General features: G+C 33.9%; 1 protein-coding gene and 1 non-coding gene across 2 annotated transcripts in view; both read right to left on the bottom strand.

Moving 5' to 3' along the window:
• The window catches only part of LRRC4C (leucine rich repeat containing 4C), a 1,094,185-nt gene that overhangs the window by 1,000,915 nt on the left and 78,687 nt on the right, over positions 1-14,583 (bottom strand). The gene's annotated exons all lie outside the window — the stretch shown is intronic.
• Positions 286-392, bottom strand: LOC126019810 (U6 spliceosomal RNA). Its single transcript, XR_007499431.1, has one exon. It is a non-coding gene; the product is annotated as a U6 spliceosomal RNA (small nuclear RNA).

Genomic DNA, 14,583 nt, shown 5'->3' on the forward strand with positions numbered 1-14,583 from the left:
AAATATAATCACTTTTTATAAAGCTAATATAATTCTACTAATACATATCTGGGAAATTATAGGTTATATTCCGTAGGTTGTATTCAATGGTTATCCTTTTTAACAATAGACACGTCATAAAAACTATTTTTCAACTGAGTATATTCCTATAACACATTATCTGTTCAACTTCACAGAATATTTGTGAGGAATATGAGTTCACTTGAAATAGATCTGTGATCATTAATAACATAAAAGGAAAAAATAATATAAAAGAAACAACATTGCTAAACGGGTATCTTTTTTTTTAATCTGAAACACTTCACAAATTTGCGTGTCATCCTTGTGCAGGGGTCATGCTAATCTTCTCTGGATCGTTTCAATTTTAGTATATGTGCTGCCAAAGCAAACACTAAACGCATATCTTAAGATTTAAACAACACAATGCATTACCTCATTTAATATATATTATAAAACATGATTAAATATATAATTCAAGGGTGGCAAACAAGTTTGACACAAAGAGCAAAAATATTAAACTGTGAGAGTCAGAGATCCACACCACGCAGTGACCTGCCAAAACAAACACTCATACAAAAATAATTTTAACAGTAATATATTAAACACATATTGTATTTTGCCATTTTGAGTGCGGGTAAAAATCCTGTTTGCTACCCCTGATATAGATTATATAAATTATTTAATCAGAATTGTTATGATAAAAACACAAAAATATGTACATAAAACAAAACATATCAAATAAACTCAGCATCTACCAACTATTTTGTCTTATCTGTCACCCTTCAACATCTGTGTAAGAGTGTGAAATATCATACTTTTGGAAATTGATTAATGCATCAAAGAGGAATTTTTTTTAAATAAACGTTCCATCAGTCTGATGTAGAAATGGTAGCAAATTATTTTTAGAAGTGTTTGGAGTTATCTCTCTTTTTTTTTTTTAATCAATTAGAATGAGAGATACTAGCACTCTATCTCTTTAAATGTGGGTTCTGGAAATCATTCTTTAGGTTGTCCGGGGCATGGCACTTGCAAGAAAATAAATAAGCACGTTAATAACTAAACAAGTAATGTATTGAGGAAAAAAACTAAGCACTGGAGCTCTAGAATGGTTTCACATCATTTTGAAAGAGAAAGTGTCAGTTCCCCTTGCCAGCGTTCCATTTGTCTCCATTAATCTGATACATACTGCATCCCCAAGGTCTTTCTAATACCTTCTTCTGGAACCATAGAATAATGCCCCATCAAGGAGGGTACCATAATGGACAATGCCTAAAGCAATTCGACAAACCCACATGTCTCAGACCAGCAAGAAAACTGTAGGGTTCTTGCATTCTTTATAACAGTTTCTAATCAATTGATAAAAGACACAGCCTGCACAAAGACTCAGTTTTCCTATAAAAAACCCTCACAAGAACGAGCACATAATTCAGATACTAAGTTCCTCCCCACCAGGGGAACACCTTTTTACTTTCCAATAAACATTGTACATTCTAACTTTTGAGTCTGAGCATCATTATTACTCAATACTCTCAAGACTGAAGAACCTGGAAAGTGTGAACGACCACCGAGACCCACCATCACCGCTCCTGCATCACTTTCATTCACTCATTCATTATAACTTTATAAGGAATTTATATTTTGCTTGTCATTTATGTTTTGTGGGTTAACCCCCAAACACAGAAAGGAGCTATCATATAGCTATAAAGAACTCAAAGGAATAAATCCAAGTACAATTGAAGTATCCGATCCTTAGTTTTAATCGGACACAACTAGCCTGGTAGAACAGTCACTCAATTAAGATACGTCTCTTCAGATTACTAGACAAATTTCAAATCCTGGAGAGCAGTGAATGGTTCTAACAATTAAGGTAGGAGTCTGGAGGAGGGTATTTTGGGAGGTGTTGCAGGTGAGAATTAGAGGAGACCTTTCCCTGCACCTAGGCAAAAGCAGCAGACAGAAGAAATGCACTGATTCAGTAAACACAATTTCCCAAGGAAGAACACACCTTGATAAGAAGGATGGACTCACAAAGAAATGGGGAGTCATCTGATAGAAATATTTTCCAAAAGAAGTTAAGTCAATGGGACATGAAAATGTATCTCAATTTGATGCAATGCCTGTAAGCTAAATATGGTACAAGCTAATCTGCAAAAGTCATTTTCAAAAGACCTCTGTGAAGTCTAAACTGTAAATATCCAATTGTACCAGATGTCAGCTCTCATGATTGTATCAATCTTCCTCCCTAAGTGGATATTTGAAAACCCACTGAGGATATTTGCATTTCAGTAAATTCTAAGGGGCTTCCAACACAGACATTTTTTAAGGAGAGTTACTTCAAGAAAAGGCATTATCATTGTAAAAATACTATTCCCCAAGGGAGGACTCAAGAGTTTCTTCGTAATTAAAATCCCCTTTAAAACAAAATAAAAGCCTTTTTTTTTTTAAGAGAGAGAGGGTTTCTAAATTGTGAAAACATTTTATTCCCCCTCCATAGATGATGGGTAAAATCCTATTCTATTTCATATTACTATATTTTGAAGCTATTGGAGACTGGATAGCTTACTTATTTACCAATTTTTGTTTTAAGAAAGGGATTAAGAACAACTGAATTGATCTTGTCATAAAGAAGATGTGGTTCAAACCGTAAGTATATTGCCACACATTTTTAATTTATTTAAGTCAAGATCTGAAAGTATAAAAAAGGCAGAAGAAATATAATAGAAACAAAATAAGGCTTTCTAAGGCAACAACCAATGGACTCAAGCTATGGTCCACATAAATGAGGAATGGGTAACAGCTGGAGGAAAGTAAATCACACTGATGGGTGTGTTGCTGGGACATTATAGTCATGACACTGTCACAAAATGAAATACAATCTATGGTACCTCAATATATAAATAAATTAATTAAAACAACAAGTCTAACTATCTGTAATCGATTCTACCTTTAGGAAAATGTCATTGAGATTATTTTATTTTTGCATTTTTTTAGTTTTTGGACTATACTTAGCTGTCCTCAGGGCTTACTCCTGGTTCTGTACTCAAGGATCACTGTGGCAGAGAATCTATGGGGTTCATGTTGTCTGAATCTGGGTTGGCCATGTACAAAGCAAGCACCCTACCCACTGTACTATTGCTTTGGCCCCCAGAAAATTTATATATAGAAAGTCACTCACATGCAATCTAAATTTTGCCAATTAAGATATGTCTTTATACAATACATTTGCTCATATATACAAAATATTGGCTTCATTGCCTGGGGCCAACTACTGTATAATTTTCTATTTAGAATTTGAGTGTGAAAAAAAATAGAAAAATGGCAATAATTTGGAGAAAAACAAGCAAGTGAAAGAACATAAATATGAGAATACAAATATAGACCTAGAAACTGGGTTTTGATCAATAGGTTATTCAAGCACTCCAAAGTGCATTAAACTTCTAGAATCTAGGAATCTAGCCAGCAGGATCTTTACATTAATCCAAGAAATGTTTTGGGCCGGAGTGATTTCTTTGGTTAATTGATTAATTATTTTTTTAAAATGTAAGCAGCTGGATCCCTTTCTTTAAAAAGAATTTCAGTCTTAAGCTCATAAGTCAAACAGAGAGAGCAGAATGTTTCTGTTTGGAGGAGCAAGGATATACCAACTTTTGTCTCCCATTTGGCTTTGTTGGAAACTGAAGGGTGGTTTGCGGATGAGCACTGGAACTGATGGAACATAATTGAAAAACTCTTTATCCTAGGAAAACTCTTTTTAACCTGGGATTCTAAGCTCCAGCCTTATAAATTGGGTCATGTCACAGAATACTGATCTGTTTTTAATGACATCATAGTCAAATGTAACCATCCCCAGTTGCTGATTCAAAGATTGGAATCTTTTGCTTCTTTTTGTGAGGGCACCACACCCGAGGTGCTTAAAGACCATTCATGAATCTATACTTAAGGATCATTCTAGGGTAGTACTCAGGAAAAATATGTGGTTCTAGGACTTACATTAAAGTCAGCAACATGCAAAGAAAATTCTTTATCACATGTACTTTGGCTTAAAGTGATGAATTCAGGTGGATATTTTCCATTGTGAGTCATCTCAGGTCTGCAAATATTTGTTTTCTTTTTCATTCAAGAGACACATCTATAGGCTTTTCTCAGATTCCTTAGAATTTTGTGAGGACTTACTTCAATTCTTCAGGTTTATTTAATTTATTTTAAAATCATGGTGTTGGAGATCAAATCTGGGGCTTAACACATACAAGTCATGAATTCCATACAGACCCCTCATATACAAAGATATGAATTTGATTGAATACACACATAAACTGATGTCAAGGCTAAGTTTAGCCTTTATTTATAAAATGATAAAAGCTTATTTTTTGCTTAATGAATCATCACAGTGGTTTATCTAAAAATAATTATATTAAAATTATGTTTGTCACTAAAAAAAACAGAAATAGTATTCTGCCTGAGAAACAGTGAGGCACTCACTGTTACCTAGATTATAGCCAATATTTAAGGATGTCCCCCCCATGAAAATTAAAGAAAAGGCTAAACATAGACTCTAACAATTCTCACTTTGAAAATAATTACCCAATATTTTTATCTTTACTGATCCATTGTAAGAAACTTCTTATTAATAATATTTTGAATAAGATTTCTCATATATGGGAGCTAGATAGATATTAAAAAAGGTAGGGTGCTTGCATTGCATGTGGCAAACCCTTGCTTAATTCCTGATACCCTACCCTATATTGTCCCCTAGTTCATCAGGAGTGATCCTTGAGCATTGTCATGTGTAGGCAAAAAAAACAAAAACTCAACAACATCATTTCTTTCTCTCCCTCTTTGAGCCCCTGAAGGTAGACTGTACACATCATCTTTAATTATTGCAATAGTAAACCTATTTCAAAGATAAAAAAAAAGTCCAAAACCATATCTAATCATTCTACCTCCACTCATCCATCACTTTTACTATTCCTAGTAATTAGGGGGTCAGGGACACACACCAGGAATTTTTCTAGTACTGGTCCCAGTTCTGTGTTTGTCTATGTCTTCCTTTACTGTTCAGGGGGTCTTGTGATCTGGAGATGAATCTTGACCTCTTGCATAAGAAACACCATTGCTCAATCTTGGAGCTATTTCTCCAGTACCCATATCTAGTTCACTGTAGCTTTATTTAATCCTTTATAAAACATAAAAATCTTTCTTTGTCTGACTCTGGTATGCTGCAGATTTTATGGTACCCATTGTATCATAAATATTGTACCCATTATAAAATTTCCCCCTTCTTAATTCAAAATTCACTTTTTTTATTATTGGAATAACCTCTTGAATCTCACATTATTTGAGTTAAGATTTTTTTTGTATTTGAAACAAATGCTATTTGTAAGAAATAAAATTGATGGAAAATGTCCAGGTAATGTGATATTATATCACAAATCTGTGGGACAATAGACAATTCAGAAATCCCCAAATAGAGTACGGAAGTTCCCAAATTTGTATTTCTAACAATTTTTCATACTTTGCTATAGATTTAGAGGGGGACAAGTATATTCATTAGGAACCAATAGTTAAAGGGAAGATTGAAGATATATTATTCTAGTATATTTGCTGACCACAGCTTTTGTTAAGATGGGATTTCAATATGCTGTTGAACAAAGAAAATTCACCTAGAGACAAACTGTAAAACTACTGAGTGGGCATTCCAGATGAACTCTACATTACCTCTAGAAAAAACAATTTTAAAAGGTTCACATCAATAAAAGTCTATCGAAGTGCTGTTTTTATATAAAAGAGCTACATTAAAATTCAACTGGGAAAATTGGAGTTGTTTTGTGTTAAAATCATGTGCTTGTCAAAGTGCTAAGCTACTATGGTAATGACTTGTACAAATATAGTTTAACAAAAACAAGCATTTCTCCATTTATAGTGCAGAAAGGCAGTATTTGTGTCATTCACTTCAAAAGTCAAGAAATGTGTTCTTATCATTGGCAGAATAAAAAAAGATGATCTTCACAAGTATTGGGTATATCCTGATGCTACTAAAAATTAATATATATGTGCCTTTTACTTAAACCTTGACTCATGTGATTCAAGAGAGAGTGAATTAGGGAGAGAAGTCTGAATTAGAGATAATTATTTTGCCAAAAACATCCTTATCACATCTCTGAACCCAATGCAGAATACAACATTTTACACTTAGATAATGCTATTTTAAAACTATGTTAAAATCAGTGCAAAATGGAGCTAGAGAGAGAGTAGAGTGTGTAAGGTAAATTTTTACATGAAAAACATGTTTCAATTCCCAGTACCCCATATGGTCACCCAATGAGTACCAACAGTGATCTATGAGCAAGAACACAGGAGTAAGTTTTGAACACTGCCAGGTAAGAATCAAACTCAACAACAAAAGTTGATAACAATCTCAGAAAAATTCAAGTAATCTTTAAATAACCTGATATATATATTTTAAACATATATTTTCTAGAACAATACCCTGAATTTAAGAACCAGCAAAGCCACCTACATTGTTTACACACTAACAGAAGAGTCTGTTTGAATTTCAATTCTTTGGGGAGTTTAATGGTTTGGTAACAAGAAAACAATAGACAACTATTATTGGAAATAAAAATTAATATATAATTATATCCAAGGTTTTATTTATGCATGTTTTATTTAATCTAAAAGTACAACTCATAAATTAAAAACACTAACAGAGACACCACTAGTGATATTCCTGCTACATGAGGACAAATGATAAGATCATCTAGAAGTTGAGAGGTCTGTTTGGCAACATATTTCATAAAAAATACTGCTTATATAAATAGTTGGAACTGCATTGAACTGTATTCACTGTACTGAATACTTCTCAATATAGTGGTAAACCGTGATCAGCTAGGAAACACCCCGATTTTTCCATCTTTTATATGCTTAAGAACTGTCCTAGATTAAGAAAACAATTCTCAAGGTATGAGGTGAGCAGAGTTCTTTCTTTCTTTTTTAAAACTTCCTAGTTTCAAATGTGATCTTCAAGTTGTGAAGCACTAACTGAATCAATACTGGCCTTTTTTTTTTTTTTACCAAATGTATAACATATTCTCTATTTTTACAAGAGTTTACTATGGTTGAATCCAGCTTCTATACATTGTTAAGCATTATGAATGTAATAAATAACTTCCAAACCAGAGGACTTCAGGGAATATTTTAATTCTATCATCTTACTTGTATATGCTACACAGAAGTGCAAGGGAAGATGGAAATCATGTTTAACAAAAGTGAATGAAACCGTAAACCAGAGCTGCTCAAGATGGAGTATAATGTTCACACTGCTTTGCTCTAGTTTTCAGCAGGGAATATAATCACTGTAAGCAAGCAGACATAGTGATTGCTTTCAAAGGATGCCCCAACACAGCAAATGGTCATTATAATGCCATTTGACAGAGGACAAAACTTTCCAGACAACAGTTCACAATCCAGGGAAATAATGCATGATGAAATAGAATGGGTTCCTATTTCTACCCTCCTATATTATCGTATACTAGTAAAAAAAAAAAAAAAAAAACAGAACCGTTTTCTAAAGCATATACAGGTGTATTTGACATCAGCTATGAAATTTCTTTCCCAATGAATAGCCAATGTTATGAATTTCTTGCACATTTCTCAAGCTTTCCAATGTATATGCATTCTCTTAGTATCAACTTATAACTATCTAATATATGACTGGTTATACAAAACAAATCATTGAATATTCTCTTTTGGGAATTCAATCTTGTCACAATTTCATATCTATACACACATCCCGACCTCAATCTTTTCAAAGCAATATAACTTCTATAAATAGATTTAAAGATATGCATGTCTCTATTGCTGGAAATCACAGTAATTTTAAGTTAATTATATCTAAATTATGTATGCTCTTCTTAATTTTTTAAGAAATTTTCAAGCAGCAGAATCACTGTGATAAAAACAATGCACATATTAAATTTTGCTAATGTGGAGCTAACATGCACTTAACACATTGACTCCAGTGCTGCTGTCGTTTGTGTTAATTAAGCCAAGTCCAAGTCCAAGTCACTGGTAGTACACATTGAATTCAATGTGTTAAAACTACTTCTATAATATAATTGTCTTAAAAGCTAAACTTGAGGGAAATTACTAGATTCAAATGCTTTCACTGATGTTTAAAAAGTGAGCATATTACTTAAATTAGTTTCAATGTATTCTATTATAAAACAAAGGTAATAAAAAATAGACAACATAATGTTTGTCAAAAGGTATGAAGGCAAAAATAAGTATTTAATACATCATAGGCTCATAGGATGTATCCTGTATGATTACCTTTCAAAGGTTAATTATAACTTTGGCAGATTAATTTCAAAATATTTTTTAAATTTAGAAAGTTTAGTCAATTTTTGGCAACTTTTTCTATTTTTCAATAATTTTTATTGTGACCAAAGTGAATTACAAATCTTTTACAGTAATATTTTAGGTACATAGTAACATTGGATCAGGGGAATTCCCACTACCAGTGTTGTCCTCCTTCCACTCTTGTTCCCAGCATGCACCCCAAATCCCCCTCCTGTTATTCCAGAGCTACTGTTATAAGTGGTAACCTTTGTATCTAGCCTGTTTTAGATTGGGTATCGATTCTGTTGTCATGGCTTTAGATTTGGTGTTTAAGTGTGATCATTTTTTTAATTTCTAATCAATGTTCATATGACTGTTTGGTCTTGATACCATCCATTTTTTCCCTCAATTTATGAGGCAGAACAAGATAATTCAGGTTATGTGATTCTGTTTGAAAAGAAAAGAAAAAATAGGGGCCGGGAAGGTGGCGCTAGAGGTAAGGTGTCTGCCTTTCAAGCGCTAGCATAGGATGGACCACGGTTCGATCCCCCGGCGTCCCATATGGTCCCCCCAAGCCAGGGGCGATTTCTGAACGCATAGCCAGGAGTAACCTCTGAGCGTCAAACGGGTGTGGCCCAAAAACCAAAACCAAAAAAAAAAAAAAAGAAAAGAAAAAAAAATAGGAAAAAAAAACCCAAAAAGCAATTGAAGAGTCCATCTAGAGTTTATAAATATCAATTTAAAAGAAGAATGTGAAAAAAAGAAGAAAAACATGACAAAAAATACAAAAATAATAAATAAACCTGAAACCAGCAACTACAAAAATGCACCACAGTAATAAAGAAAACTACCAAACAATCACAAGCATGAAATACGTAGAGAAAAAGAAAGAAGGAAAAAATGTTCTTTTTCTTTTTTCAAAGGCACACTAAATATTGGGAGATTAGAAAGGGAGTTGCCCTGGTCTAAGACTGTGGTCGGCAACCTGCGGCTCACGAGCCACATGTGTCTCTTTACATTTTAATTTGGCTCTTCTGTGTGCCGGGCAGCCGCTCCAGAAGTCAGGATTCTGGTCCTAGCCTATGTCAGTGTGCGCCCTGTGTGCAGCCCCGGCGGCCGGCTCCAAGCATGTAAGATGATACCCAGTATCAACCCTAAATAAAAATGTTCCCCCAAAGTCATCCTTTCTTAAACCTCTTCCTCTGATATATAAAATTCCACTGAATATTTACTTTTGTCTCTCTCTCTTGACCTGAAACCTCCTGGTTTTGGGAATTGGTTTTAATAAAGAGAGAGATGTCTAGCTTTTTGGGCTCGAGGCAGAGAGTACAAGGTAAAAGGCCATGGACTCCATAATCATTTTTTTCTGGCTAGCTTGGTTTATTATTTATTTTCTGCTACCCTGCTTTTTCAGACCAGGTTGGTTGGTGTTTAGAAATACAGTGCCTGGAGTGATCTTAAAACACATATTTTATTTTGCACAAGAGTGGGCTTCTTCCATGAAGAAATTCTCAATCCAGAGTTTTCTTTTCTGTGAATTCTCATGTTCAGAGTATTCATGATTAAAGTTGTGAGCTAATGCCCTTAAATTCTGTTTTTTTTTATATTGATTATGACTTTCTGCATAATATAAGTGCCAATCAGATTTTTTTGGAAGAGTGGAAACATTTCAATATATCCTTCTCAGACACAGCTATCCTAGAATCAGATTCTTTTTTGAACACATCCATCTTATGTCTCACTGTAAAAACTACTTGTGAAACTCCCCTGCAGAGAAAAATTAAATTCATAGAGAAAATTAACAATGTCTGCCAAATACACAAGTTTAGCTACCATTCCTTGTCCAACTGGGGCTGTACAAAGTCAGAGTTCTGCTCTCACAGGAGAGCACTACTTTTTCCCTCTTGCCAACAAGGCAGGAGAGCATCCTTCCCCTGAACAGCCACTTCACTTCGTCATGGAGAAGATGCTAGTAGTGGGCATCCATACTCTCACCCAGGGTGGTGAATAGCCTGGATTTGATCACAATTGTGAATTTCACAAATTATCTTTACTGTGTCATATGTCACAGAGTTTAGTTCAGCAGGGAGTTTTTTCTTTAATCCAGTCTATCATACAATGAGTGGATATAATGTACGGGTGTGTAGCTTCTGTTGCACTTGTGACTACACAAAAAAACTGAGCCATGCACAGTGCATCATCTGTACATACATCAACACATCATATTATTATTCTGAGTGAAATGAGTCAGAAGGAGAGGTGTAGACACAGAATAATCATTTGTGGCATATAAGAATAATAAATGGCAATATGGTAATATTATCTAGAAAAAATAGGGATGAGGGACAGGAGGACTAGTCCATGATAGGAAGCTTGCCATAAAAAAGTGGTGAGTTCAGTTAGAATAGAGAAAGGTACATTATGACATTGAAAGTTGGAATATATCACTCTGGACAAGCACTGGATGCTGAAAATTGATAAATGACATGCATGGTACCCTTTAATTAACAATATTGCAAACCACGGTGTCATAGAGAAAATTTTGCAAACCTCAGTGTCATAAAGGAAAAGAGAGCTAGAGAGAAAAAGCAAAATGTCTGCCCCTGACATAGGCAGAGGAGGGTGAAGGGGAAGGAAACAAGGGACACTGGTGGTGGGGAAAGTGCACCGGTGAAGGGCGGTGTACATTCTATGATTGAAACTCAAGTATGAATAATTTTGTAACAAATATGCTTAAATAAAAAATATTTTTAAAATGTTTCAGGCACTCTCTCATAATTCCTTTATGATATATCATATGCCTTTAACAAAGTGCCATTTTTGGGGGATTTTTTGTGTGTATATTTTAGTTTAGTTTCTTGCAGCACACACTAAGGTGTAAATAGATATTTTTCCTTTCAGTGAAATCACTACTTTTCTCTGGAACACTGTCCTTGCTTTTAAAGATTGTCAAAAGGTTTTTCTCTTGTACCTATTTCTTCTCCATATTGTAAGGTTTCAGATTTTCAGCACATTTTGGTGTCAAGAGGAAACGTTTTGAACTGTTTTGCTTACTTATTATCAGAAATAAAAGCATGTTTCCTCGAGAAGGGTGTTCACTATCCAGAATTAACAAACGATCAGTGGATTCAAAAACTGTACTTCAGGGTGGATGTTACTTCACATCTAAATCAGTTTAATCATAAAGTACAGGGTAAAGGAAACACAATTTTTTCGATGTCAGATGTTATTTCATTTGAAAACAAATTATCTGTTTTTGCTCAAGATTTTGACAGAGAAACTGATTCACCTTCCAAGCTTAGTGAAACATTGCCAAGAAAATAATTCTGATATTGATATTATCTATTTTAAAACAACACTTTTAAATATGATGGAAGCTTTTCTCAAGAGGTTTCAGGATTTCAGAAAGAGCAAAGCGAAGTTAGCCTTTGTTAGAAAACCTCTAGATGCCACTGTAACGGAATTAAAATTTTCTCCCTTTAATATTGACATTGGCAACTTTGAAATGCAATTTCTGGATTAAAAAAAAACAAAGAACTGTGGAGCTCGAAATTTGAACGTCTTTGTGCTAATTTAGAAAGATTGGAGAAACACAAATATGAACTTAGTTCATAGCACAAGTGGTCTGCTTTGAAAGACCTGGAGAAGGAAGATATGTTGATTTTTAACACTTGGAATAGTGTTCCTGACTCATACAATCAACTAAAAAAGCTAGCGTTTGCTGTTCTTTCCTTGTTCAGGTCTACATATTTATGCAAACATCATTTTCAAGCATGAATATTATCAAGGGTAAATTGAGAAATTATCTCATCGATGAGAACCTGGAATCGTGCCTAAAAATGAAAAACAACAACATACAAACCTGACTTACTCAAACTATCCAAGGAAATGCAAGGCCAATGTTCACATTAGTGTTTGTGACTTTGTCATTGTCAGGATGTAATTTTCTCTACATTGTAAGGCAAATTTTATGGAATTTAATGTTATCGATAAGTAATATCATTCTAAAGTTTTTTGTTTTATTAGTTGTGTTATTTGTATTCTCCCGACCTGTGGATACTTGCATGCAGAATATTCTCAATAAAAATTTATAGAAATTAAAAACAGTGTACCATCCGATGTATTTAACTTTTAAAAATGTGACTCTCGGGGCCGGAGAGAGATAGCATGGAGATAAGGTGTTTGCCTCACATGCAGAATGTTGCTGGTTCGAATCCCAGCATCCCATAAGGTCCCATGAGTCTGCCAGGAGCGATTTCTGAGCATAGAGCCAGGAGTAAACCCTGAGCGCTGCCAAAAACAAAACAAAACAAAACAAACAAACAAACAAAAACAAAAAAATGGGGCTCTCAAAATAAATTTCAATCATGGTTTTGGCGCGATTTGGCTCAGTTGAAAAAAAAAGGTTGCTGACCACTGACCTAAGAGATACAGGGTTTCATAGGCCTGTGGGAGTGAAAAAGAGCATGTAGGGAGTCTGTAGTTATTTCCATTGACAAAATTCTTCAAGGACTGAGAAAACCTGTATCTCATAGGCCAAGGGAACACCCTTTCTAATCTCCCCCAAATTTTTGGCAATTTTTAAGCATTTAACTCATTTAAGGACAAAACTAGTAACAGAAGTTTTATTTTTAAAAATTTCTTGGGCCGGTGAGGTGGCGCTAGAGGTAAGGTGTCTGCCTTGCAAACGCTAGCCAAGAAATAAACCACGGTTCTATCCCCCAGCGTCCCATATGGTTCCCCAAGCCAGGGGTATGCATAGTGCATAGCCAATAGTAACCCCTGAGCATCAAACAGGTGTGGCCAAAAAACAAAAAAACAAACAAAAAAAATCTCAAGTTGCTTTCTTAGTTAAGTAAATTACTTCTTCTTATCTGCATGACATTTGCTTTTTTAAACTATCATACTTACTCAAATAAGTCATGGATTTATTTCCTTTGCTTCAAGGATCTATAATCCAAATCAACTATTCATTTTGCAAAAATATATATTTCATAGGTGAACACTATAAATATTCACTAACATATTTCTAAAGAATTTTTATTCCTTAGTGTCTGTCAATAGTAATCATAAGGCCCACAGAGCCTAAATTCACTTACTATTAAACATTTACTAGAAACTTTTATTGACATTACTGTTATTCTTCTTATACATGACTTTTTCTCTTTCTGGTCTATTTATATAACCATAAATATAAGGGTAGCACCTTAATTATTTCATGGCTTTACCTGCTGTTGTCTTTGTCATACATTTGATGTACACTAAGTTTTTTATATAATATTTTTGTCACAAATATTCGTATATTTAGTTCTGAAAGAAGAGTTCTTTCTTCTACTAGCAACATTTTTGTTTTTAACGTTCAATTCAGATAACATTACTCAAAGCTATATACTTATTAAACAAACACAGCTTTTCTCCCCTATATCAAAAGAACTTAATATTAAAAATTAAAGTTTCATTAATATATTGCATGTCTGTTATATTTATTAGGGCATGGCATTTTTTAGATCAGGAACTCTACTATATATATATATATATACACACACACACACATATATACACACACACATGTACCTTTCAATTCAAAAAATACAGTAGACTTGCATTAAATATTTATTAAATGAATGAATGAAGAATAATTCATTGTTAGTCTTAAACTGGGTCATTTAACTTTCCTCTGCATTAATTTAACCACCAAACATAATATTTCCCCATCGGCTCTCAAGGTTAAGAGCTCCATCAGTCCACCCTGAAGTCAGGTGCTTAATTGACCACAGTACTATAGATGACACAGACTACTTTCCTTTCCATTGCAGATAACATTGCTCTAAACAATAGTGAATATTTCATTGACTGTACTAAAACTGCTTTTTAAGTAGATGTCTACTATTAGAATTAAAAGCAAAGAGACCAAATAATTCTAATAGCTTTATTTTGCACTGTACAGAGAAAAATGGAAAGATTTAGCCATGTTTCAAAATTTAGTTATCATATTTCCTAAGCTGATTCATTCAATAGATAATGAAGTTTAAAAACATTTTTCATAGGAAACTCAAATATGATAAAAGGGATTATATGCAAATCTATCAGAAGACTTCTGGATCAAAACTCTATAGGATGGTCAACTATCCCATATTTCTCTCTAAAGTTAATCTTCTCATTTGTAGAATTGTACTCTAAAGCACCTTTACTGACTCTAAATATTCTACATTTATTATAGAAAAAAATACTTGATAAAATCACATA

Source organism: Suncus etruscus, chromosome 9 (assembly GCF_024139225.1).
Source record: "Suncus etruscus isolate mSunEtr1 chromosome 9, mSunEtr1.pri.cur, whole genome shotgun sequence".
NCBI lineage: Eukaryota > Metazoa > Chordata > Mammalia > Eulipotyphla > Soricidae > Suncus > Suncus etruscus.